General features: G+C 43.2%; 1 protein-coding gene across 8 annotated transcripts in view; it reads left to right on the top strand.

The window, feature by feature from the left end:
- The window catches only part of APBA1 (amyloid beta precursor protein binding family A member 1), a 207,696-nt gene that overhangs the window by 113,184 nt on the left and 70,356 nt on the right, over positions 1–24,156 (top strand). The gene's annotated exons all lie outside the window — the stretch shown is intronic.

The following is a 24,156-nucleotide window of genomic DNA, read 5'->3' as shown; positions in this document are numbered from 1 at the left end:
AAGGCATCATCATGAATGCAAATTTACAGAGAACTCCCTACAGGTGTACATTACGAAAGGTGTTGGGAGGGTCCCTAATTATAGCGGAGGCTGCAAGTGTTGGCTGCTATGTTCAACAGGAAGTTCTACACATGAATTTAATTTTACTAGTCTCCTCTTTCTTTTTTAAATTTGTCTCTAGACACCTTACTGCATGGATGTATGCTATATGAATAAATATAATAAATTGGTAAAAAGCCTTTTCTGACAGAGAATATTTAACTGACTTTGTATTGCTTTCAATTCTGTGCAGTAACAGGAACTTGGCCGACAAAGGGTTGATAGGAAAAAGATCCTCTGTAAATGTGCCATAAGGAATATTTAAGCATGATTTGCAATTTGCATGGTGATTGTTGACATGTGAGCAAATGCTTTTACAGTGTTTTAAAATATCCCTTAAAGGTACCCAAACTGCTGTTTGCACCATTTTACAAATTCTCCTTGTAGATACTGGAAAGGGAAAGTTCCATTTCAGCCTTAAAATAACAGTAACAATAAAATAATAGTAGTAGAAGCTAGCATTACTGTGGCAGCTTCTTAATACAGGGACTCTACACTTAATAAACATCTGTTGGTATTATTCTTGCAACAAATACCATATTGTATCTACCCTTGTTTTGTAGAGAAGGAAATTCAGTTTGAGAGGCCTGCAATTTATGTCAAATTATTTGGATCCAAATTAATGTGTTTTTACTGTTCGTAAAATACTGCCTTGAATGGAAGAAATGATGACAGAGAGATTCAATTAACCCATTAGGTTAACTGAGGGAAATTCAGAACATGCTGGCAGATTGTGGCGATGCCATAGCTTCGTGATTAAGAGCAGATCCTGGAAAAAAACAGATGCTGCGCATTTAAATCCCGGCCCTCCCACTCACCTGTTTTGTGACCCAAGTCTTCTTTGGTGTTCACCTCTTTATTTATTTATTTTTAAATGTTTATTTATTTTTGAGAGAGAGAGAGAGAGACTGAGTGTGAGTCGGGGAGGGGCAGAGAGAGAGGGAGACACAGAATCCGAAGCAGGCTCCAGGCTCCGAGCTGTCTGCACAGAGCCAGACGTGGGGCTTGAACTCATGGACCATGAGATCATGACCTGAGCAGAAGTTGGACACTCAACCGACTGAGCCCCCAAAGCGCCCCGGTTTCCACCTCTTTAAAGTGAAGCTGAATAACAACTATTTTATAGAGTTGGCATGAGGATTAAATCATAGTGACGTGCATAGGGGAGTCCCTGGGACATAGGAAATGCCAGCCAAGTGCTTTTGATCCGAGCCTGTGTCTGTAGCACAGGTGAGGGCTGTTGCTAAATCGGTGGGGTGATCTGGAAAGACAGCAGGGCCCAACGTCAAGTGCTTCCTCAGCCCCATAACTTTCCACTTTCTTATGGTTTCCAGACCTCTTTGGCCTGCCCGTGAGTGGGGAACCAACACAGCGGTCAGGACCCCAGGCTCAATGCCGGGATGGAGTACTGGCCAGGTAGGGAAATCCCAGCACCACCCACAGTGCAGGCTGGAGAACTGAGGGGGGCCTCCCTCCAGTTAGCGGCTCCTGCCCCTCCCAGGACTGACACACTTCCATTTTAAGTCCACCAAGTGCCATTCCTAGCAGCCAAGGACCCTTAACCAATTGGACAATAAGAGTATGGTCTGGAGAGGACGGCACATTTAATGGGACTGGCAGAGATTTTTACCGCACGCCCCGCTCTGCAGCTGGCTGGCTGGGCCTGCACAAGTCTCATCCCCTCGTTGGGCTGGTTTCCCCCAGTGAGGAAAATGAGAGCCGCTTCCCTCGCTCTGTCTCTCCTTCCCCATAGTCCCCAGAAGATTAATTGCGTTTTGTGATTCCTTCAGATTTGGCTCAAAGAAATGCAACCACAGAAATGCCGGAGTGCAACTCTGTTTTTCTGTAATTCGGGAGAGATTATGTCTGAAGTGGAGTGGCCATTCATTTTGTCACCCAAACGTTGACACTTCTGAGAATAAGAGGAGGCACTGAGTATCATTAAAATTATGTAAATTTTCTTGGAAGGCAGGTTAGCAGTTTCTTAACAGAACTAAACATATTCTTACCATATGATCCAACCATTGTGGTTTTGCAGTATTTACCGAAAGGCGCTAAGAGCCGAGGTCCACACAAAAGCGTGAGCGTGGATGTTTACAGCAGCTTTATTCATAACTGACAAAGCTTGGAAGCTATCAAAACATCCTTCAAGACGTGATGAATAAATAAACTGGTACCTCCAGACAAGGGACTATGATTCAGCACTAAATAAATAAATAAATAAATAAATAAATAGCGAGCTATTCAGCCTTGCAAAGCTATGGAGGAACCTTCAGTATATATTCCTATGTTCAAGAACCAAATGGAGGAAAGGGACAAAGAAGTGCTTGGTTGGTTCCTGATGTGTTTTGAAGGTTAGAGAGGAGAAGCAAGGGCTGCTGACACATTTCGTATCAGATACGAGAGAAGGATGACCCCAAGGCTTTGCCTGAGCGTCTGAAAGAAAGGCAGTGAGGAAGACCGGAAGGAACAGGTTTAGGAGGAATCAGAAATCTGTTTTCAGGGGCGCCTGGGTGGCTCAGTCTGTTAACCATCTGACTTGGGCTCAGGGCATGATATCGCAGTTCGTGGGTTCGAGCCCCTCGTCGGGCTCTGTGCTGACAGCATGGAGCCTGCTTGGGATTCTCTCCTTCCCCCTCTCTCTGCCCCTCCCCCACTCACGCACATGGGGGGAGTCTCTCTCTCTCAAAATAAACTTTATTAAAAAAAAAAAAGCTCATCACTTGATGAGCTGCACCAAGTGACTGCCGAATTTTGTCGGTGCCCCAGACAAAAGCTGACTGAGTGGTGTGCCGGGGATGACAGCCCAACGGGAATGGGCTCAAGACAGAGGAAGAGAAGGGAGAAGCCAAGGACAGGCTTCGAAGGGTTAACCACCTTGCTCATGGGAGCTCGTCTTGTGACTAGGGGAGCCAGGGTTCTAACTCAGAGCTTTCCTACTCTGAAGTCTAGACAGGACACAGCAGGGGAAGGAGCCCTGAATTAGGACACTTACCAGCTATGTCACCTTGAGAAACTCATCATTGAACACACATCTTTGAGGTCCTACTAGGTGGCAGGCACCGTGCTGGCTGGCAGTAAGGACTCCAGAGATGAATAACAGACCCCTGACCCAGACTAGCAGGTGGGACAGGAAGTTAGGGGCAGCCTCCACAGAGCGTTGGAGCAGCCATTTTGGTTTGTCTCCTCTCTTAAAGGATTGGGGAGGTTGATCAGGAAAGCTCTAAGCACCTTTCTTATCCTTAAATTCCATGGATTGGGGTATGAGCAAATCCTTTCATCTACTGACGAGAAAGGGAAAATCAGCACAGATTTTCCACCTCCTCTGGGGTATATCACCAAGGTATTTTAAAGATGTCAACCCCGGGGCTCCTGGGTGGCGCAGTCGGTTAAGCGTCCGACTTCAGCCAGGTCACGATCTCACGGTCCGTGAGTTCGAGCCCCGCGTCGGGCTCTGGGCTGATGGCTCAGAGCCTGGAGCCTGTTTCCGATTCTGTGTCTCCCTCTCTCTCTGCCCCTCCCCCATTCATGCTCTGTCTCTCTCTGTCCCAAAAATAAATAAACGTTGAAAAAAAAATTAAAAAAAAAAAAGATGTCAACCCCTAATTAGAATTTTAAATTGGGAGAAAACATGTGCAGGCACTTCAGGTGCAATTAGTACGGTAGATTAAAATCATTTTGAAGTGACCTCATTCACTTCCCCAACTGTTTAAATTGATTTTTCAATTTTCTGCCCATGTAAGTGACCAGATGACATACACATAGCTGGGGAACTACTAGTAGATTTTAATGAAATTACCCTTGTCAGCCGAGGGAAAAAGGCAAAAACTATGCCTTTTTACTGCATTAATAATAAAAATAAAAGGCTTCATCCCTTCTCAATGGGCTTTTACAGTCTTTCCAGCAGACCAAGAATGCCCAGGATTCTGTTGTATTTCATTACAGCAAAGCGGTCCTCATCTGTGCTAGGTGGCACTCCTAAAGAAAAATTCGAAGTTTCTCTATGGAAAGAGCAACCAACCATGATCCAATCAAAAGACAAATGATACATAGGGAGAAAACATTTTCAACAGTGTGACAGTCAAAATATTAATATTTCAAAAACGTCCTACCTCTAAGAAAAAGACTTAACGAAAAGACAGGCGGTTCATCAAGAAGGAAACCCAGTGGCCAAGAAGCTTGAGAAAAAGAGGCCACCTTATTAGTTGTCAGGAAAACTCCCATGAACACGTCGCCTATGAGATTGGCAAAAATGGAATAGATTTAGTGACATCTGTTGGGGGACCTCCATTTCCCTGTGTCCTGGTTCATTACAAAATAACACCTGTGGACCGTCTCCTTGCCCCTCATTCCCTCTTCTCCTCTCTCTTGCATGAATTCGGGAGACAGCCTCTGTGTTCTGCATTGCTGCCAGCTTAGTCTTCTTTTCCAGATCTATCTGCCTGCAGGGAGGATGCATTCGGGTGTGCTCCTAGCCATATGCTAGACTTTCCCCAGGTCAGCTTGTCACCTGTGAGGGACACCTGCGGTTTACTAGTGTGCTAATGACTAGGTGGGGTCCCTACAGCCAATGCAGAGGCAAAGCATTAGTGAGACAGTTTGGCTAAAAATGTAAAGGCAGATCATCCAATCCAGTGCTCCATATGATATTTAAAGAATCTCCATTTGTGTGGCTTCTATATGTATCTCTCTTGGTTCAGAACTTGGGAAGCGAAGAGAGGAATGTTGATCATTTCCTGCCTGCCCTCATCCCCTGAAAAAGAGAGAAAGGAAAACATACCCATGGCTGCATGTGGAAAAACAGACATTCTTTGGAGTTGAAAGGGAATTACTAAACTTTGGGGAGGAGATACCCAGCAGTATCTATTAAGATTTGAACATGTATCAGTTTGGATGATTCGGTGTCTGGCATTTACTTCCACATAATCCAAGAAGGCGCAAGTGGGTAAGGGATACGGATACATCAAGACTGGCCTTTGTCATGCCTGCAAGTTTTTGCATCCTTTCAAATTAAGAGAATAATACTATTTTCTCTAGCTTTCCGTGTTTAAAACTTTCCATAGTTGGGGCGCCTGGGTGGCGCAGTCGGTTAAGCGTCCGACTTCAGCCAGGTCACGATCTCGCGGTCCGGGAGTTCGAGCCCCGCGTCGGGCTCTGGGCTGATGGCTCAGAGCCTGGAGCCTGTTTCCGATTCTGTGTCTCCCTCTCTCTCTGCCCCTCCCCCGTTCATGCTCTGTCTCTCTCTGTCCCAAAAATAAATAAACGTTGAAAAAAAAAAATTTAAAAAAAAAAAAAAACTTTCCATAGTAAAAAATTGTTTTATAATGTGTATTACTTTCAATCAGGAATCTCACTTTTAGGAATTTATTCCATAGAAATAGCTGTATCAGCCCCTAGGGACATATGTTTATGAGGATGTTTATTAAAACACTATACAGGAGGGGCACCTAGGTGGCTCAGTAGGTTGGACATCTGACTCTTGAGTTTGGCTCAGGTTGTGATCCCACGGCTTAAGTTTCTCTCTCCCTCTGCCCCTCTTCCCTGCTCGTGCTCGTTCACTCTCACTCTAAGTTAAATTAAAAAAAAAAACTGTATAGGAAAAAATATGGAAATAACCTAATCATTAATAAGAAAATAAGCACCTTTCTTATCCTTAAATTCCATGGATTGGGATAGGAGCAAATAAATCCTTTCACCTCCTGATGAAATAATGTTGACATTATTTAAACGGAGTAAATTAGAGGAAACAATCTTACACAACATCAAGGAAAACTCACACCATCTCCCTCATCCTTTATTTTTACATATGAACAGATAGGAATCACCAAAAGTTGCGTGGGGGGAGGGAGGGAGTAGCAGCATGAAAGAAAAGAAGGCCAAAATAAACAGAAAAACCGACGACAGAAGAAGCAAAGATAATCCAAGAAGCTTCAAACAAACACATAACAACTCTCAGTAGTATGTTCAGAGAGACCCAAGAGCTCATGATATTCATTTTTAAATTATATGAAATCATCTAATATACAAAGAGCCCTTAGAGATTAAAGACAGGCTGTCCACAAGTGCAGTAGAAGGGCTTGGGGAAAAATAAGATAAGGATGATTAAAAGGACACAGAGCAAAGAGAAAGAGATGATAGAGGAAAGACGAGAAGCGGAGGGCCAGCCCCAAAACTCTGACAGAGCCACTCGAGAAACCAGTGTGGAGGTTCCTCAAAAAAGGAAAAATAGAAATACCATACGATCCCAAAATTCCACTTCTGGGTATTTATCCAAAGAAAATGAAAACAGGCTCTCAGAGACGTACCTGAACCTTCATGTTCATGGCAGCATTATCCATACCAGGCAAGACACGGCAACAACCTACGTGTCTGTCATTGGACAACGAACGGATCGGGAAATGGATGAATGGAATGGATCAGTGGATGAGTGGATCGTGATACCCACACATGGTGGAGTATGATTCAGCCGTGAGAAAGAAGGAAATCTTTGTGACAACATGGCCAGACCTTGAGGACGTGATGCTAAGTGAAATAAGTCAGGAAAAAGGCAAATGCTGTATGATCTTACTTGTATATGGAATCTAAAAAAATAAGTACATAAACAGAAGTCCTAGAAACAGAGTAGAAAGGTTATTGCCAGATGCTACGAAGTGGAGGGAGTGGGGAGAAGTTGTTCAAAGAGAGAAAACTTCCAGTTATAAGATGAATAAGTTCTGAGAAGCTAATGTATAGCACAGTGATTATATGAATAATACTATATTATATACTTGGAAGTCATCAAAGGAGTAGATCTTAAATGTTCACACCACAAAAAAGAAATGGTAATTATATGATGTGACGGAGGCATTACCTAATACTATAGTCAGAATCATTTTGTAATATGTAACAAATCAATACATTCTGTATCTTAAGCTTGCACATTGTTACATGTCAATTATATCTCAAAGCTGGAAAAACAAACAAACAAACAAACTCCAACATCTGACAAATAGGAGTCTCAGAAAGTAAAACCAGAGAAAATGGCAGGGGGGAAGGGACGAAATTATCAAGGAAATAATAGAACATTCCCCAAAGCTTAAGAAAGACACAGATCTTGAGGTTAAAATGGTCTATTAAGTGCAGAGGACAGTGATTAAACAAAACAAAACAAAACAAAACAAAACAAAACAAAACAAAACAAAACAAAACCCTAAAGCCTCATTCTCCTGAAATTTCCAAACACTAAGAATAGGAACAGTATGTTGAAAGATTGAGGAAAAACTACAGAAGGGCGTCAGCTAGGCTAACCGACTGCTCGTCAGCACCGTTGAATTCTGGAAACACTCCTCCAGCGAGGTCTGCAGACCGGCATCAGCAGGATCATCGTCTGAGGGCTTATCAGAAATGCAGAATCTGGGACCCCACCGAGACCTATGCATCAGAATCTGTATTTTAACAAGATCCCAGGTAATACGTACACACGTGAACAGACTAGAATACAAAGGGTGATGATTTCTAGATATGAGAAAAAAATTTTTATGAGCTTAGAATTCTATGCCCAATGATCAGTTGAGTGTAAGAGCGGAATGAAAGTGCTTCAAGGCAAAATACAAAATACAAAAAATTTTACCATTTTGGTGAGTGATGTGGATAATGAGGGAGTCCATGCATGTGCATAGGCAGGGGGGGTTGGGGGAAATCTCAGGACCTCCTTCTCAATTTTATTGTAGAGATAAAACTACTCTTAGAAAATCTTTTCTTAGGAGGCTAATATTTAAATTACAGATATAGGGGTGCCTGGGTGCCTCAGGCAGTTAAGCATCCAACTCTTGATCTCAGCTCAGGTCTTGATCCCAGGGTTGTGAGTTCAAGCCCCGTGTTGGGCTACATGCTGGGCATAGAGCGTACTTAAAAACATTTTTTTAATACAAATCACAAATATAAAATAAAAACGTGATTATTAAGCATTGGGAAATGGAAGGAAAAAGATTAAGTGAGCTAAATTCTCACCTTTCGTTATCTTCCTTGGCAGGATGCTAATAGATTTAGCCTAAATTAAGTCAGTGAAGGGTCGCCTGCGTGGCTCAGTCGGTTAAGCATCCAACTTTGGCCTGGTTCATGATCTCACTGTTCCTGAGTTGGAGCCTCACATCGAGCCTGTTTCAGATTCTGTGTCTCCCTCTCTCTCTCTCTGCCCTTCCCCCACTCACTTTCTGTTTCTCTCTCAAAAATAAACAAACATTAAAAAATATATAGGGGTGCCTGAGTGGCTTGGTCGGTTACGCATCCGACTTCAGCTCAGGTCATGATCTCGCGGTCCGTGAGTTTGAGCCCCACGTCGGGCTCTGTGCTGATAATTCAGAGCCTGGAGCCTGTTTCAGATTCTGTGTCTCCCTCTCTCTCTGCCCCTCCCCTGTTCATGCTCTGTCTCTCTCTGTCTCAAAAATAAATAAACGTTAAAAAAAAATTAAAAAAAAAATCGGGGCGCCTGGGTGGCTCAGTCGGTTGGGCGGCCGACTTCGGCTCGGGTCATGATCTCGCGGTCTGTGGGTTCGAGCCCCGCGTCGGGCTCTGTGCTGACCCGCTCAGAGCCTGGAGCCTGTTTCGGATTCTGTGTCTCCCTCTCTCTCTGACCCTCCCCCGTTCATGCTCTGTCTCTCTCTCTGTCTCAAAAATAAATAAACGTTAAAAAAATTTTAAAAATATATATATATAATAAAAAAATGAAGTCAGTGAATTGTGATATATTATTTAGAGCTTTGGGGGTAATCCATAGAACTGAAAACAGAAACAGGAGTTTTTTTCCTCCCATTACTCAGTGATTCTTTTGTGAAGTTGAGAGTTAGTGATTTGTTTTGAGGCCCTGCTGAAACATCCCCGTGCACTGATCGATTAGAATAACATAAGCAAGCTCCAAAATGTTATTGTAGTCACACATCGAAAGTTAATTTACTAACAGTGGCCATCCAGTGCAGGCTATTTCTGGGCAGTGGACAGTTTCCTTCCAAGTGCTCCATTCAGGGATCCAGGCCACCTCCTTCCCGTGATTCTGCTATCCTGCGGGTCTCGAACTCTTCTGCATTTAACCAGCGGATGAAGAAGGACAGCATGAAAAAGGCAATCTCTCTCCTTCCATGATCTGGCCCAGAAAAGTCTTTCTTCCCTTGGAGAGAAGTAACCACGGCCCCATCTAGATGTCCAGACGGCCTGTCAGTGTAGTTCTTGGCGACATTTCTACATGATGGAGAGTGAGCTTGAATTTTTGGTGGGCAAGAAACCATTTCTGACATGCTTTGTATTCAAATAGCCACGTAAAAATGGCATGTACCCCTTGCTCTCTCAGCAAGGACCTGTGGATTCTGGACACCGGAAAGTCAAGTGTCCTGGAGGCAGAAAGAATGGCATGGCGAGCAGATTTGCTTTGGGTTGTTGGAATATCTTTAAGTCTTTCCCCTTGCTCTGGTACCATTTAGCCAAGCATCTTTTTGTGATTATTTTCTTTCATTTCGTAGATGTGTCTGTTGTAACTGGATAGCATGTGAAGAGAAACCAGGTAACAATGCGCTTCTCTCAAGTGCTAGCTTAACCCGGGTGACTTTGAAGGAGCCATATAACCTCTCTAACCCTTGGTGTCCCAATCTGTAAAATAAGGGACTTGGACATTGCCACGTCTTTCGGTTCTAAATTGTCGCTCCTTTGTAATTGTGTTCATCAGTGAAATGATAAGGTGGGGTGTCTGCAATGCAGACTTCGGTGACCAGCACCAGTAGTTTCCAAGTAAGCGCAGCGCCTCTGAAAATGCTCGTTACCACTCCCACCCTGCAAGCCGCCCGCAGAGACATCACTCGCCAATAGTGAGGCTCAAAGAAAAATAGAGGTTGAGTGCCAGCACGGCAGCGAGGGACCTGACACGTGGCGAGAAATGTCCATCAGTAACAGAAGAGAAAGGTTTTACAGGGACTCAGCTCCTGAACCCTATCGCAACGCCCTCCCCAACAAAGAAGGCTGGTCAGTTTTCCCAGGTCCTTGCAGGTCGGCAAGTAGACACCCTCCCCAGAAAGTAGGCAGAACAGGTTAATTTCGTTACACATGTAGCATCTTTTCAAAATACGTTCAGGGCGTTTACATGAAAAAGGACAAAGAGGCGTATGATGAGAAGCTTCCATATTCCCTCCTAGTCCCCATCCGCCCAGTTCTCCTTCCTTACCCCTGCCCCCTCTGTCATTTCAGAGATTTTTATCCATATGCATTCTTTTCCTTCCTCCTCTCATATAGGACAATATTCCTCATCCACGGTTGTGACCTTGCTTTACAATTTAATATATCAGGGAGTCTTTCTAGTATCTGTACGTAAAGATCGCCCTCTTCGTGTTGTCTAGAATTCTATGTATAACCTCTTTCCCCGACTTCCTAACGGTGGACATTTTAGTTGTTTCTGGTCTTCCGTGAACACAAACTATGCTTTCGCGATTTAAATGGAGTCGTACGCAAGTCATTTCACACGCTTGTGCGTGAGTGCAGTATGTAAATTCCTCAGCGGGCGAGTCTTCGTACGTGCTGTTCCGAATTACCCTTCGTGGACCCACTTCATAGATGAGGCAAGGGGGTAAGGATTTATGACTGCAAATCGAGGGCTGTAAGCAGCTTGCCCGCCCGCGGGCGTGCTCGCCCTGAGTTGAGCCGGACGGCTGGGCTGAGCGCAAGGTCAGAGAGGTTTCGCGCTGTAATGAGGCGGGACGCTGCGAGGCGGCCCAGCAGACCGACTCAACTGCTCGCTGGAGCGCAGGCCCAAAGCGTGGGGCTTAGTTGCAGTGCCCCGGGAAGTCACCGTGGCAGGTGTGAGCCCAGGGCTCTGACGTGTGAGCGGCCACGCTGCGAGCCAGCGGCCCAGCGTGCAGCACCCGCCCGCTTGGAAGCTCCAGAAATAACCCGTACGCACACATCGCAGGGTGGCCTTTGAGCCGGGTGGCCAGGAGGTGACACCTTGTGCCAGTCAGGTTCCTGCCACCCATATCTGGGGCTCATCGCGCCTTAGAATCGGGACAGTGGCAGAGATGTGGCCATCCCACATGTCCCTTAAGCTTCAGTGAGGGGTAGGGGGCTAGTTTTAAGGTGGAACAGTGCTGCTTGAATATTTTAAGCCATGAAATATATATATATATATATATATATATATATATATATATATTTATATCTTCAAATATAATGTGGATTAGTTACACTTATTTATGTTATGTATTTAAGTATTTTATATAATATATATTTATATTATATTTATATGTTTATATATCTATACTTTTTTTTAAGAGAGAGCGCAAGCATGAGTGGGGGAGGGGCAGTGAGTGAAGGAGACACAGAATCTGAAGCAGGCTCCAGGCTCCCAGCTGTCAGCTCAGAGCCCGACACAGGGCTCGAACCCATGAACTTCGAGATCATGACCTAGGTCAGAGTCAAATGCTTAACCAACTGAGCCACCCTGGCACCCCTATATATCTATATTTTTTACTTATATGATATATATTACTGTAACACATAGAATAAAGTATGTATAGGGGTGCCTGGGTGGCGCAGTCGGTTAAGCGTCCGACTTCAGCCAGGTCACGATCTCGCGGTCCATGAGTTCGAGCCCCGCGTCGGGCTCTGGGCTGATGGCTCAGAGCCTGGAGCCTGTTTCCGATTCTGTGTCTCCCTCTCTCTCTGCCCCTCCCCCGTTCATGCTCTGTCTCTCTCTGTCCCAAAAATAAATAAACGTTGAAAAAAAAATTAAAAAAAAAAAAGAATAAAGTATGTGTATATATATATATATATATATATATATATATATTTGTAAATAATGGAATTTTTTCATGTATATTTTAGAGCATTTTGGGGTTCCCAGCAAAATTTAGTGGCAAGTACAGACATTTCCCTCATAGCCCCTGTCCCATGCATGCATAGTCTTCTCAACTATCAATACTCCATTCCAGAGGGTTCATTTATTACAGCTGATGAACCTACATCAAAACACCATTGTCACCCGAAGTCCTTGGTCCATAATAGGTTCATTCTTGGTGGTGTACATTCTGTGAGTTGACAAGCATATTTTGTTCTGTTCCTCCTGCTACATTAACTCGTTTAATTCTCCAATAACCCCATGAGGTAGGTGCTACCATTACTTCCATTTAGAGAAGAGGAAACTGAGGCACAGTAAGGTTAAGTGACTTGCCCAAGGTCACCTGGCCAGTGAGCACTGGAATTGAACTTGAATATTTGAACCTCCATGTTATATTCTTAACCAGTATGTTCGGCTGCCTATGACTCGATTCCCTAATTCCTGGGATTCTCTTTTGCCTTGTTCTGCCACCCCTTCTCCAGGTGAGAGGAAAGGGTTCTCTGTGTTCTTACTCTGCCTGGCTTCTCCAGAGCCTCATTGCCTGTTTGAGAAATCTTTGAACAACTGCTGTTCTCTGTGAGCAGAGACCCCAGGTGCTGAAGGGCAGGAGCTGTGGGTTAGTATGGCTGTGAGCCTGAAGGTTATCTTTTGGGGGGACAAAGGGGAAAGGGAGTGATGGAGAGGCGAGAGGAGCAAGTATAAGTGGCCCTGCACTGGGCGCCAAAGAGAACTCAGCTTAAAGGACAGTGGTGAAGATTGGGGGAGAGGAATATGGGACCAGTCCCCTTGGGAGACTGATGACGATGACCAGGCAGTATAGGACTTGGTCCTGGGCCACAGCAACAAGCAAACTTTTCACTCATTCGTTTATTTGTTACAGATAATCTCCTGTTATTTGGAGGGAAAATTCTGATAACTGGAGAGTCTTTTGTTTGTTGAACAGGGTGATGGAGGAGGGTGACGGCATACACTTTTGGGAGAGCTTGAACACAAGCAAATTGTTCTGCAAAAGAAAAAGGGAGACTTTGGGAAGACCAGAAGGAAGATGTAGAACTGTGTGATCCAATAAGTAGCCACCAGCCACATAGGGTTATTGAGCGCTTGAGATGTGGCTAGTCCTAACTGCGATATGCCGTAAGTGCAAAATTGGATTTTGATGACTTAGTAGGAAAAAAAGAATGTAGGTTGTCTCAGTGCTAGTTGTTTATACTGATCATATGTTTAACGATAATATTTTGGATATGGGAGGTAGCTAAAATATTAAAGTTAATTTTACTTCCTTTACCTTTTTCAACGTGACTGTAGACATTTTCAAATTACATGCGTGATTCACATTATGTTCCTCTTGGGCTGTGATGATCCAGAAGGAAGGGACAAGAATCATAAAGACTCGGGACTATAGAGGAACGTTCGTGAGAGGGACTCCCTAAAGCTGATGACTGAAAAAGAAGATGGGTGAAAATTAACCAATGAGTTTTGGGGGGTAGTGATATGCGATATAATCTCTTAACCTCTGCCTTCTCTGTGACACCTTCACTAAAATCAACACCATTTTTTCATTAAGCAAATTTAAAATAATTTCCTTAGGAGTCTCTCACGTTTAGGTGACTGGAAGGCTCTGGGTGTTAGAAAACCATGTTTTCAATGTCTGGATTTGGGGCCTACATGCACTTAGCTAACTAGAACCATATAAACACCGGTATGAAGTGAAGACATCCTATCTCTCCACGTTCTTGTCAACATGTCCAGTGAACTCTGAAGAGTTTCCAGATGATCCATGAATCATTTTGAAGAGAAAGTCATTTTCTTCTTCCCCCACATTATGTTTCTTTCCCTATTAACTTTTTGCTAACACGACCGATTAAGAGAGCTGATTGTCATAGGAGGCTTTGAATCAGTATGGAATTTCTGGCTCGTCAAATTCAAATTCAAGTCACTACCAATATTGCTACTTAATTGTGGCTTAATGGGTCTTGTTCTTTGGGAGTTTTGTTCTTTGGGAAGCTGACGTGTCAAGAGGAAACCTTTCTGAATTTACTCTTTTTTATCATCTCGTTTAGTCCTTGCATATCAGATTTGAGGTATAGCTGAAAAAAAATGTTTGAGGATGATGGCCCGCAGACCCCAGGCTGCTTTCTTGATCTGCAAAGAAAAAAAAAAAAAAACCTTGGAAACAAGAATTTGATCCAAAGCTTCATAATTGGGATCGTGGCTGCTATTCTGGTGTGAATCTGGAGAAGGAAAATGCTAGAGGAAGCTACGGAAAACTTGAGGGGATTGAGAGAAGCAGTTACCTGACACTCTAATGAGCCGAATAATTTATAAAAGTAACAGTAGCAGTAAATTTGAGGTGATGTGATCTCAAAGGAAAGACTCCGTTTTAATGAATTACTGTTCAGTTCATCCTCAGCCTGATATTCCCCTGTTTCCATGTGCTTTCGCGGTGTGAAGTGATGAGGCTCTGAAAACTAACGTAGCCGAACTGATTTTAGAGATTTACTATCTTTAACACCATGGTGCTGAGTGTGCATGGCTTTCTGTGTAATAACAGAAATATTGGGACAATGAGCCAGATTGCTTACAACTGGTGATTTAATACTCGTGAACTCAGTGTAATGTAGCAACAGAGATAGTAAATGTAGTGGGGGGTAAGGAAAAGAAGTTGAACAGGGGCGTGAAAAAGGAGATTGTAACAGAAAAAAGAATGCTAAGTCTATTAAACCCTCAACACATATGGATTATGCAGATATGTGTGATTTTGTACCGGGTGCCTTTCACAAAAATTCAGATAGACTTTTAATCGGCTTTGATTTCCAGAAAACATTCCTTGAATTTTCTAGAAAATTTGCAAGATTTCCCCTCTGAGCTTCTGTGACTGCCTTAAGCTTATTTCCTGTGTTTTAATGAAATAAGAATGATGAATGAATGATTCAATTGTTAAAATGCCAGAAATTCAGATTTTTCTCTTTAATCAAAGGCTGGGTTGTGATCAGGGCTCTTGGATTGGCACGACTGAATTATTCCAAGAAGATGAATTAATTTCCCTGCCCAGTTAGTGTTGGCCACAATCGTACAGATTTCAAGGCGGGTGAACGTAATGAACCTGATTTTGCGGTAATTACACAAGAATGCATTCATTCGGACGACCTCTGGCCCTCTGGTTACCTGCAAAGATAAAAGCTTATGGTAAAGATGTGGCCATTGGCCAAACAATTTTTAAGCCATCTTTTGGAATTGACTTCAGAGCTTGAAGTCTTTTTAATAATCTTGGCTGGTGCACACCTTCATCCTTTAGGGATAGATTTGATATTCGGAGAACATCAAACAGCATTCACAGCCCAATCTTGTAAATTAGGTGGATAATAAACCTGGATGATACCCTTTGAGGTCAGAAATCAAATATAACTAAGTATGAGTATAGAATATTGAAAACGATTTGCTGGTAGCTTCAAAACCTTTAAATTAACTTTGAAATCAATTCCAATAGAGGAGTGGCCAAAGTGTTTTGAGCAAAGGCAGTGACTGCCCTTGGAACATGTGAGTATAGAATCTGCCAAGGTGACTATTCTAAACGGGATTACCCCAATTTTGATGTTTGTTTAAAAAAAATCAATCACATCACTTTATACGCTCAGTAAAATGTAATAAGAAGAACATGAACAGTGAGATCCAGACGAATCTACAGCCAACCCTTTCAGCACTGAGTGACCTTGGACAAGTTATTTAAGCCATCTGACTTCTGTTTCAACATTAGCAGTTGGGAACAGCCAAATTATGGAAAGAGCCTAAATGTCCATCAACTGACGAATGGATAAAGAAGATGTGGTTTATATATACAATGGAATACTACTTGGCAATGAGAAAGAATGAAGTCTGGCCATTTGTAGCAACGTGGATGGAACTGGAGGGTATTATGCTAAGTGAAATAAGTCAGGCAGAAAAAGACAGATACCATATGTTTTCATTCATATGTGGATCCTAAGAAACTTAACAGAAGACTGGGGGGGAAGGGAAGGGGAGAAAAAAAGTTACAGAGAGGGAAGGAGGCAAACCATAAGAGACTCTTAAATACTGAGAACAAACTGAGGGTTGATGGGGGTGGGGGAGAGGGGAAAGTGGGTGATGGGCATTGAGGAGGACACCTGTTGGGATGAACACTGGGTGTTGTATGGAAACCAATTTGACAATAAATTATATAAAAAATTAAAAAAATAAATAAGACAAAATTGTGGTTAAAGCCCCAATGAAAAAACAAAACAAACAAAAACAAAAACAAAATTAGCAGTTGGGGACAGTAATTCCCACTGGGACTGTAGTGAGGGTAAGAAACACAGTATGGAGAGCACCACGTGTATTGGTCTACACGCATAGTCGGGTTTGTGATTATTATTTGGTGGATTTGTTTATGCCCAGCCTTACTTCAAGATGATTAGAAGTAGCTTAAATACTTATTTTCCATCCCAACATAGACTTCTTTGGGAAAGAGTAATAATAAGGGTACCATGTGCTCAATGCATTTATATTAGCGTCACTGGTTTTAATATTTTTTTTTTGCTTTCTAAAAACTATGTATTGATCTGTGAAATACTAATTATGATGTGTGCAGAAAGTACGCTAATGAATCTCAGGTAGCACTTACAATGTATCAGGCACTGTTGTGTGTTATATATATAAGTCGTATCATCCAATAACCCTGTGATGCAAGTACTATCCCCATTTTAGAAATGATAAAATTTGATCATTTGCTAAAAGTTATCCAAAGTCAAAGAAAGTGGTGATGCGTCACAAGTAAGTGATGAAACCATGTTGCGGGTGGAGGCAGTCTGCCACCCACACCTGTCCCCTTAACCACTACGATATCTCATTAAGTGTATGGATGATGACATCCTTTAGACATAACTTTGATATTTGAAGAATATCAAGCGCCATTCCTAGCCAACTCTTGTAAATAAGGGGAGGGATAATCCTTTGATGGCAAAAATCAACAGACTTTATATTAGAATAGAATACTGGGAACAATTTGCTGTTAACTTCGTATCCCAGAAATTGACTTTGAAAGCTGTTGCAATAAAGGAGTGGCCAAAGCATTCTGAGCAAAGGCAATGGCCTTGAAACATAGGACAAGAAACCACCCAGCTAATGTTGGGCAGGTGCTGAAAGACAAGTTCAGTTGCATGTGTGGATGAAAGTTTATTTCAGCAGGCATTCCACCATCTCTAAAGGCTATGGGGACCATCAATGAGTGGCCATCCAAAAAAGCCATTAGCGTTCTTGACCCAGAAAATGGGGTATCCATGGTGTTGAAGCAGCCAACTTTGGGGCAGTCTGTGTACAGGGGAATAAATTGAATCACTGGATGGAATATCATAGGCCAGATCCTAATTCTGGAGTGAGGGGGAAAGCTAGGTCTCAAATTAGGATTGAATAGAGACTAGGAACAGGCTATGCCTGCAGTTGACAGACTAGGGCAATACGATGTCAAGTGGCTTCTGTCCTTGGAAGAGGAGAAATGTAGAGGTGGAGGCCCAGACAAGACAGACAGACAGGCAGACAGTCTTTTATGCCCATAATGTTTCCTGTGTGGATTTTCCATGTCAATTCCCTGATCCCATGTAGCCTCTGGAGAAGGAGTACAGTGGGGCTGAGAAGACACAACAGAGCCTGGTATAGTATTTCCCATTAGGGTGCCACCTCCGTGATGTTTACTATAGCTCTAGTATTTATTGTTTTACATCTGTCTTTAAGTGATTTTTTTGTCATCTGACAACATGGGCATCACACATTTGGTATCAGGGTCCCAGCAGGTAATAGATGGGGAACTCAAATTAGATAATATGCAGATAGGCAGATAGTTGAATAGAGAGATCCCCACCACCCCTACCACCCATAAGCCTGAAGAAAATGGAAGGGAGCCATCATGTAAAGCCATTTGGAGTGGGCCACCTGCAAGGGAAACTGAGGATGTCCAGCCCACATGTTCTCTGCAAAGCAGAACAGGGTCAAGGACACAGCCCTGCGTTCCAACCACAGAGACCTCACCCTGGTTGACATCTGGCCATTCAGCAATACTCCTTGGGTGCAAGTGCTCACCTCAATCTGAAATCATTACCAGTACTATCTATCAAGCCAAGCTTCCCAATTTCAGGCACAGGAATATCCAGGGAAACAAAATAATATTTCACTTGGGTAAGATGTGCTGTGTAAGGAGGCTTTCCTGACCATGTGAATCTATTTAAACTGGAAATGATTTTAGGATGGAGAAATGTGTGTTCTCTATCCATCTTAGCTCCCAGTATCATTACATTTAATTTCCAAATGAATCAAAGGAGATTAAGCTTTAATGAACTCTATTTTTTAAATTTCTGTCTTCTATCTGTCACCCTTGTAAATAGATGCATTGAGTTTAGAAAGTTGATTTCCATGGGGTTCTCGTTGTCCTTTGGATTCGTAGTTGATCTAACTTCTAGAAGGAAAACATATTTATAGAGTAGGGATGATGGGTAAGAATACCTGGGTATTCTTATTCTGTCACTTTTTTTTTTTTTTAATGAGAACCATTAATCTCCCAGCCTGTGTGGATGTGTGTGTGTGTGTGTGTGTGTGTGTGTGCGCGCGCACATGTACGCATACAACATTGAGGGCACAATCCTGTTCGGCAACCAGAACTGATTGTTATTTTGGAGATTAATATATTACCACGGCCTCAGGGGCATCAGCAGCCCCTGCAGTGGCTTGGTGGCAGACATCGTGTTGACAGGAAATGTATGTGGATGGGCATGGATGCAGGTGGATTAGGACAGGTTACAGTCCAAAGAAATAGGACTTTCCTTCCAACGCTGGCAGGAGACAATGAGCAACATTCCTTAAGTCTACAGGAGCTATTTGTACTTCTTAAATGTACACAAAAATATAAAAACAAATACACGGAATCGTATTGTTCCTTCTAGCTTTCTTCCCCCCAGGGGAGAGGATGGTTAGTACCATCAGTCCTGTTCTTTTCCTGTGTCTCTGCCCCCCACCACCACGTTTTCCTTCCACCTGTATCACTGTCCCCCAGACCTCCATGCTAACCACCTGATAGGACTTCTTTTGTTATTTTTCACAGTGCATTTTGTCTTCAGTCAGACCTATTTTCTAAAACTACTTCTGAAAATGTTAAAAGGGACGGTCTATTTTAAATTCTTATCAATGACTCCTTAAGGACAGATCAACCAAAGTCATTTACAGCCTTCCCTTCCATTAATCCCAAACCAACATGAGTCTCAGCTAACAGTCTGAGATACCTGGATTCAGCTGCTGAATTGTGAAATGTTCTATTTATAAATGGTGCACTGCAGCGGAGTTCCTTTCTTTTGTTAACCTTTTCTAGCTGGCTGTAGAACATTCCAGTACTAAGGGCTAGAAAGGCACCTGTGCTTCACCACAGGCAGCCTGGATTCCCTCACTCCTAGAGCGAGGACAGCACAGCAACCCCTCTTCATGTTGTGTCGGAGCTCCTGCAGGAGGACTGTCTTGCCTCTGTCTTCCAGATCACGCAACATTTTTGTAGAGGGGGACTGATTTTCTTCATCCAGCTGCTTCTCCTCCCTTTGCCCTAGCCTCCAGAGGCACAAGGGTCCTAGTCAAGGCCATTGATTGGATGAAGGCACTCTTCTCCCAGGCCTCAGTTCTCAGATGCTTATGAGCTCATGACATTAGACCCTGTAAGAACTGCAGCACTCATATGACTCACTAAGGGGATGCAGATGTGGTTGTTGTTCTAACTGTAGGCTCCTTTGGTGGCTTGAACCTATTTCTATTTTGTACAAGTATTACCATTATCAGCAGGTATTATAATTATTAGAGCCGTCTGCCCTTCAAGCCTGGAACCATGCATTAGAAACTCTTCTATGCTTTTTGCCTTTGCATGCTACCTGATACATATCTAATAAATGCCAACTGGATCAATTCGTTCAAATGTAGGAAAACACTGGATCGCTAGAGTTCTTTGGGAACTTACAGAATCAGAAGAAGGTAGAGGAGGGGCACCTGGTGGCTCAGTTGGTTGAGCGTCCGACTCTTAGTATCAGCTCAGGTCATGATCTCAGGGTCGTGGGATTGAGCCCTGTGTTGGGCTCCACGCTGAGCATGAAGCTTACTTGGGATTTTCTCTCTCTGTTTCTGCTCCTCTCCCAGGCCTACTCTCTTTTTTTCTCTCTCTCAAATAAAAATAATTTTGTTTACTAAAAAAAAGGGAAGAGGAAGGTGGAGGAGGTGCGTGGGTGGATGAGGGCAGCAAAGATTCATGAGAGAAAGAAGAAATGAGTTCTCCAGAGGCTAAGCATGCCAATGGCCAGAGGGCCCCAAATACTGGGGGCAAACAGATTTTTTCCTTTTAATCACTAAAACATCATTGACTACCAACTGTGCACCCTCTGTGCTTATCAGTGGGGAATCAAAGATAAGTGACAAGTCGTCTTTTCCTAAGGACTTCTTATTTATAAAGAATTGTTGCTTAGTGTGACAGGTGCTGTGCCATATATATATATATGTGATATATTATATGCCTGGCATATACATATATATGTATATATATATATATATATATATGATATGTCTATACGTGTGTGTGTGTATATATAATATATATATATATATATATGTATATATATATATATATATAATAGACAAAGTAAAGTGGGGACAAAGTGAAGGGTTAATTAAACCTTATCACTCGGCTGATTGAAACCAGTCAATGGCATACACTTGAGATAAAATCCCAACTCTTTACCATGATGTACCAGCCTTGCCAGCGCTTTCCATCTCCTCATCCTCATTTCCATCCACACCGCCCCTTTTGCACTCACAAACATTGCTTCTGCCCTTGAACATAGCAAGTGCCTTCTTGCTCATGGCCCTGCCCTCAGATTTTTACACAGCCGCCCCCTTCCTTATCATTCGGGCCCCAGCTCAAACATCACCTCCTCTGGCCACTACCTGCATAACTCCCTCTTCTTGGTGACCTGCTATGCCTTCACTGTTTCATTTTCTTCGTAAGACATTTCACTATTCAGACCTATCCTGTTTATGTACTTACATAATCACTGTCTGTTCCCCTCTCTTTTCTCTTCACCTCCCTCCCCTTTCCCCCCACCCCATGCATAAAGTGGAGGCTTCAAGAATCAGAGAAGCCTATCTACCTTGGTCACCACTCTGCCCCAGTGCCTAGAACATTGCATGGAGGCTGGCATATAATAGACAGTCCTCAGGTGTGAACTTGCTCTGGGGAAGACAAGAAAGATTCACCGAAAATGAGAAAGATTTACCAAATCTAGGTGAAAAATGTGCTGAGAGTAGGGAAGGCAGTTAGGGTCAGCACTAGGGGTGTTAGAACATGGGGTGCTGGTGAAGTGTGGCATGACGCTGGAGGAGTGATGTGGCTCTTGGGCTTTGTTTGCAGGGAGTAGGACTCAAGAACGAAGAGCTAAAGCTGGACAGTGAGGGTAGGTGCCATTTCCAGCATCTCCATGGCTTATGTGTCCCGGGGCAATCACCTACCCCCATGGTGCCTCCATTTCCTCAGCTTTAGTTTTTGTATTTATTTTGACAGAGAGAGAGAGAGAGAGAGAGAGAGAGAGAGAGAGAGAGAACAAGTAGGTGAAGGGCAGAAAGAAGGAGAGACAAAATCCCAAGCAGGCTCTGCGCCATCAGCACAGAGCCCAATGCGGGGCTCCAACTCATGTACCATGAGATCATGACCTGAGCCAAGATGAAGAGCCAGATGCTTAACTGACAGAGCCACCCAGGGACCCCCATTTCCACAGTTTTAAAATAGCTGATAATTCTCCCTAGAAAGAGGGTAGAAGAGGACTCTCTTCATAGGCTAGAGTGAGGATTAAACAAGTCATGGGGTAAAAATGCCTATGAGTGCCTGGTAGAGTTGGCTAAGCATTTGTACCGTGCACCAGAGGGGGAACCATTAAAGAGTCTGAGAAATAGGGTTATGGGCTTCAGATTTGTATTTTGGAAAGATCATCCAGCTAGCCCTGGGGAAAATGGTCTGGAGGGGGCTGAGACATTAGCCAAGGAAATAATTGTGTAGGTGAGATGGACCAAGGCAAGACAGTGGCAGTGAGGGTGATGCAGGAGGTAGGAAAACAATGGACTTGGTCATCAGTTTGGGGAAGGAGGTGAGGGGACGAGATTCTTTGCTTTTTAAGCACATACCGTGAAAAAGGTCTTTGTCCACATTTGAGTTTTTCCCTTTAGATTTCTCTAAGTAGAACTGCTGAGGTGAAGGTATGTTACCTTTTAAAGATTTTAATTCACCTTGCCAAGATCACAACCCAAACTATATTCTTGAAACTGTGACACTGAATGAAATATAAATACTCCATGAATAAATACTCCCCTGAGGCTGGGGGATGGGGATATGAGGACAATGCACTTAGAAATCTCCATGGTACGCTACAACATTATTTTAACGGTATTTCCCCCCAGAGGGTGGGCTTCTTGTAAATTTCTTGGCCATGATTTTATGTACATACGTGCATGGAAACCCCATCTCCACTGAATCAGTAAGTGCTCTAGGAGAGGGCACCGTTTGCCATTTTTACCCAGAATAAACTAAAACTTCTTTTTAATACATGTATCAATAGATGTTCATCAGTAAAATCTATTTTCACTGGAGACAGTGTTATCATAATCACATGATAACATGTGGTTATCATGAATTGTTGCATTGGCCATTCACATGCGTTGTCTGCTTTTTATTGTATTTCCAGCACTAACCACACACGGCTGACATATCTCAGGATAATGGTACCCAGGGAAGTGTTTGGTATGTTCAGGATCCCTCTCTGTGAACGCTTGCTTTGTGTCCGTGAGACTGAGATTTGTACATTAGTTTTTAATTTGTTGTCTTATCCAGAGAGTCTTCATAAAGGAAATGTGGGTACACTGTTCTTGTCTATGTGTTGTACTCAACTGGATATTTGTTTTGTATTTTCCATGATCCCTGCGAGACCACTGAACCAGGGGCCTCAGCACCAATACCTGCCTCTTCTGTTCAAAGCATTAACCATCCATCAAAGTCTGAACACAGCCTCGTACTTGCTTTTGGAAAACTTTCTCATGCCTAGGCCTAGTTCCTCTTCTCAGGCATTAGTGAGGAGAGGCCACAATTTTCATGAGGAGACTGGGTCTCATTTGTATGAAGTGGGACTCCTGTCAAGGAAAGCAAGCAAGAAGGATTGACCATCTCTAGTAAACCATCATTGTTTTCTTCTGGCGTGTCAGTCAGCCAAGGGGAGGGAAGGGGGTGGATCCATGAAAAAATGGGGAAAGAGGATATTTCTGCTTAAAGGTGAACTTGGTAGCTCCAAATGCCCTCCTTTACTGCTGAGATTGTCATAGTGCTGGAAGGAAATTCCCATGGTTGTGGTGGGGAGCTGAGTAGAATGTATTCCATTGCAATATTAGACAGTCAATCAAATGCCTCCTGGAGCTTTCCGCTAGCTCCATTAAAGAGTTCACATCCCAGGGCGCCTGGGTGGCTCATTCGGTTAAGCGTCCCACTTCGGCTCAGGTCATGATCTCACGGTTCATGAGTTCGACGGCTGTGCTGTCAGCTTAGAGCCTGGAGCCTGCTTCAGATTCTCCTGTCTCCCTCTTTCTCTGCCCCTCCCCTGCTTGCGCTCACTCACTCTCTCTCAAAAATGAATAAACATTAAAAAATAATTTTAAAAAAGTTCATGCCCATCCATTTTGTCCAATTGTAACGTGGGTTCTCCAAAAGAACACTATAAGAAAAGCCTACTTATTATTGAACCCATTTATTGCAGGTGTCTTGAAATCATACGGATCCTACCTGTTTTTGTTATTCTGTACATCCTTTATATTTATTTCCATACACTGGACACATTATGCCATAAATAAGCATAATAATATGTGATAAGAATAAGTGAGAGAAGTTGCAACCAAATCTGTCTCTACAGGTTTCTCTGGAAGTAGGTAGAGACATACCTATATTTTTTTGAATGTTTACTTATTTGGGGGGCGGGAGGGGAGGCGGCAGAGAGAGAGGGAAAGAGACCAAGCAGCCGCCATGCTCAGCGTGGAGCCCGATGTAGGGCTCGATCCCACGACCATGAGATCGTGACCTGAGCCAAGGAAATCAAGAGCTGGGCACTTAACTGACTGAGCCACCCAGGCGCCCGAGACATATC

Source organism: Lynx rufus, unplaced genomic scaffold (assembly GCF_022079265.1).
Source record: "Lynx rufus isolate CCGP_SWC_20201006 ecotype Redwood Valley unplaced genomic scaffold, mLynRuf1.p SCAF_10, whole genome shotgun sequence".
Classification (NCBI taxonomy): Eukaryota; Metazoa; Chordata; class Mammalia; order Carnivora; family Felidae; genus Lynx; species Lynx rufus.
Note: the sequence above shows the minus strand (reverse complement) of the source record. Positions and strands in the feature narration are given on the sequence as shown.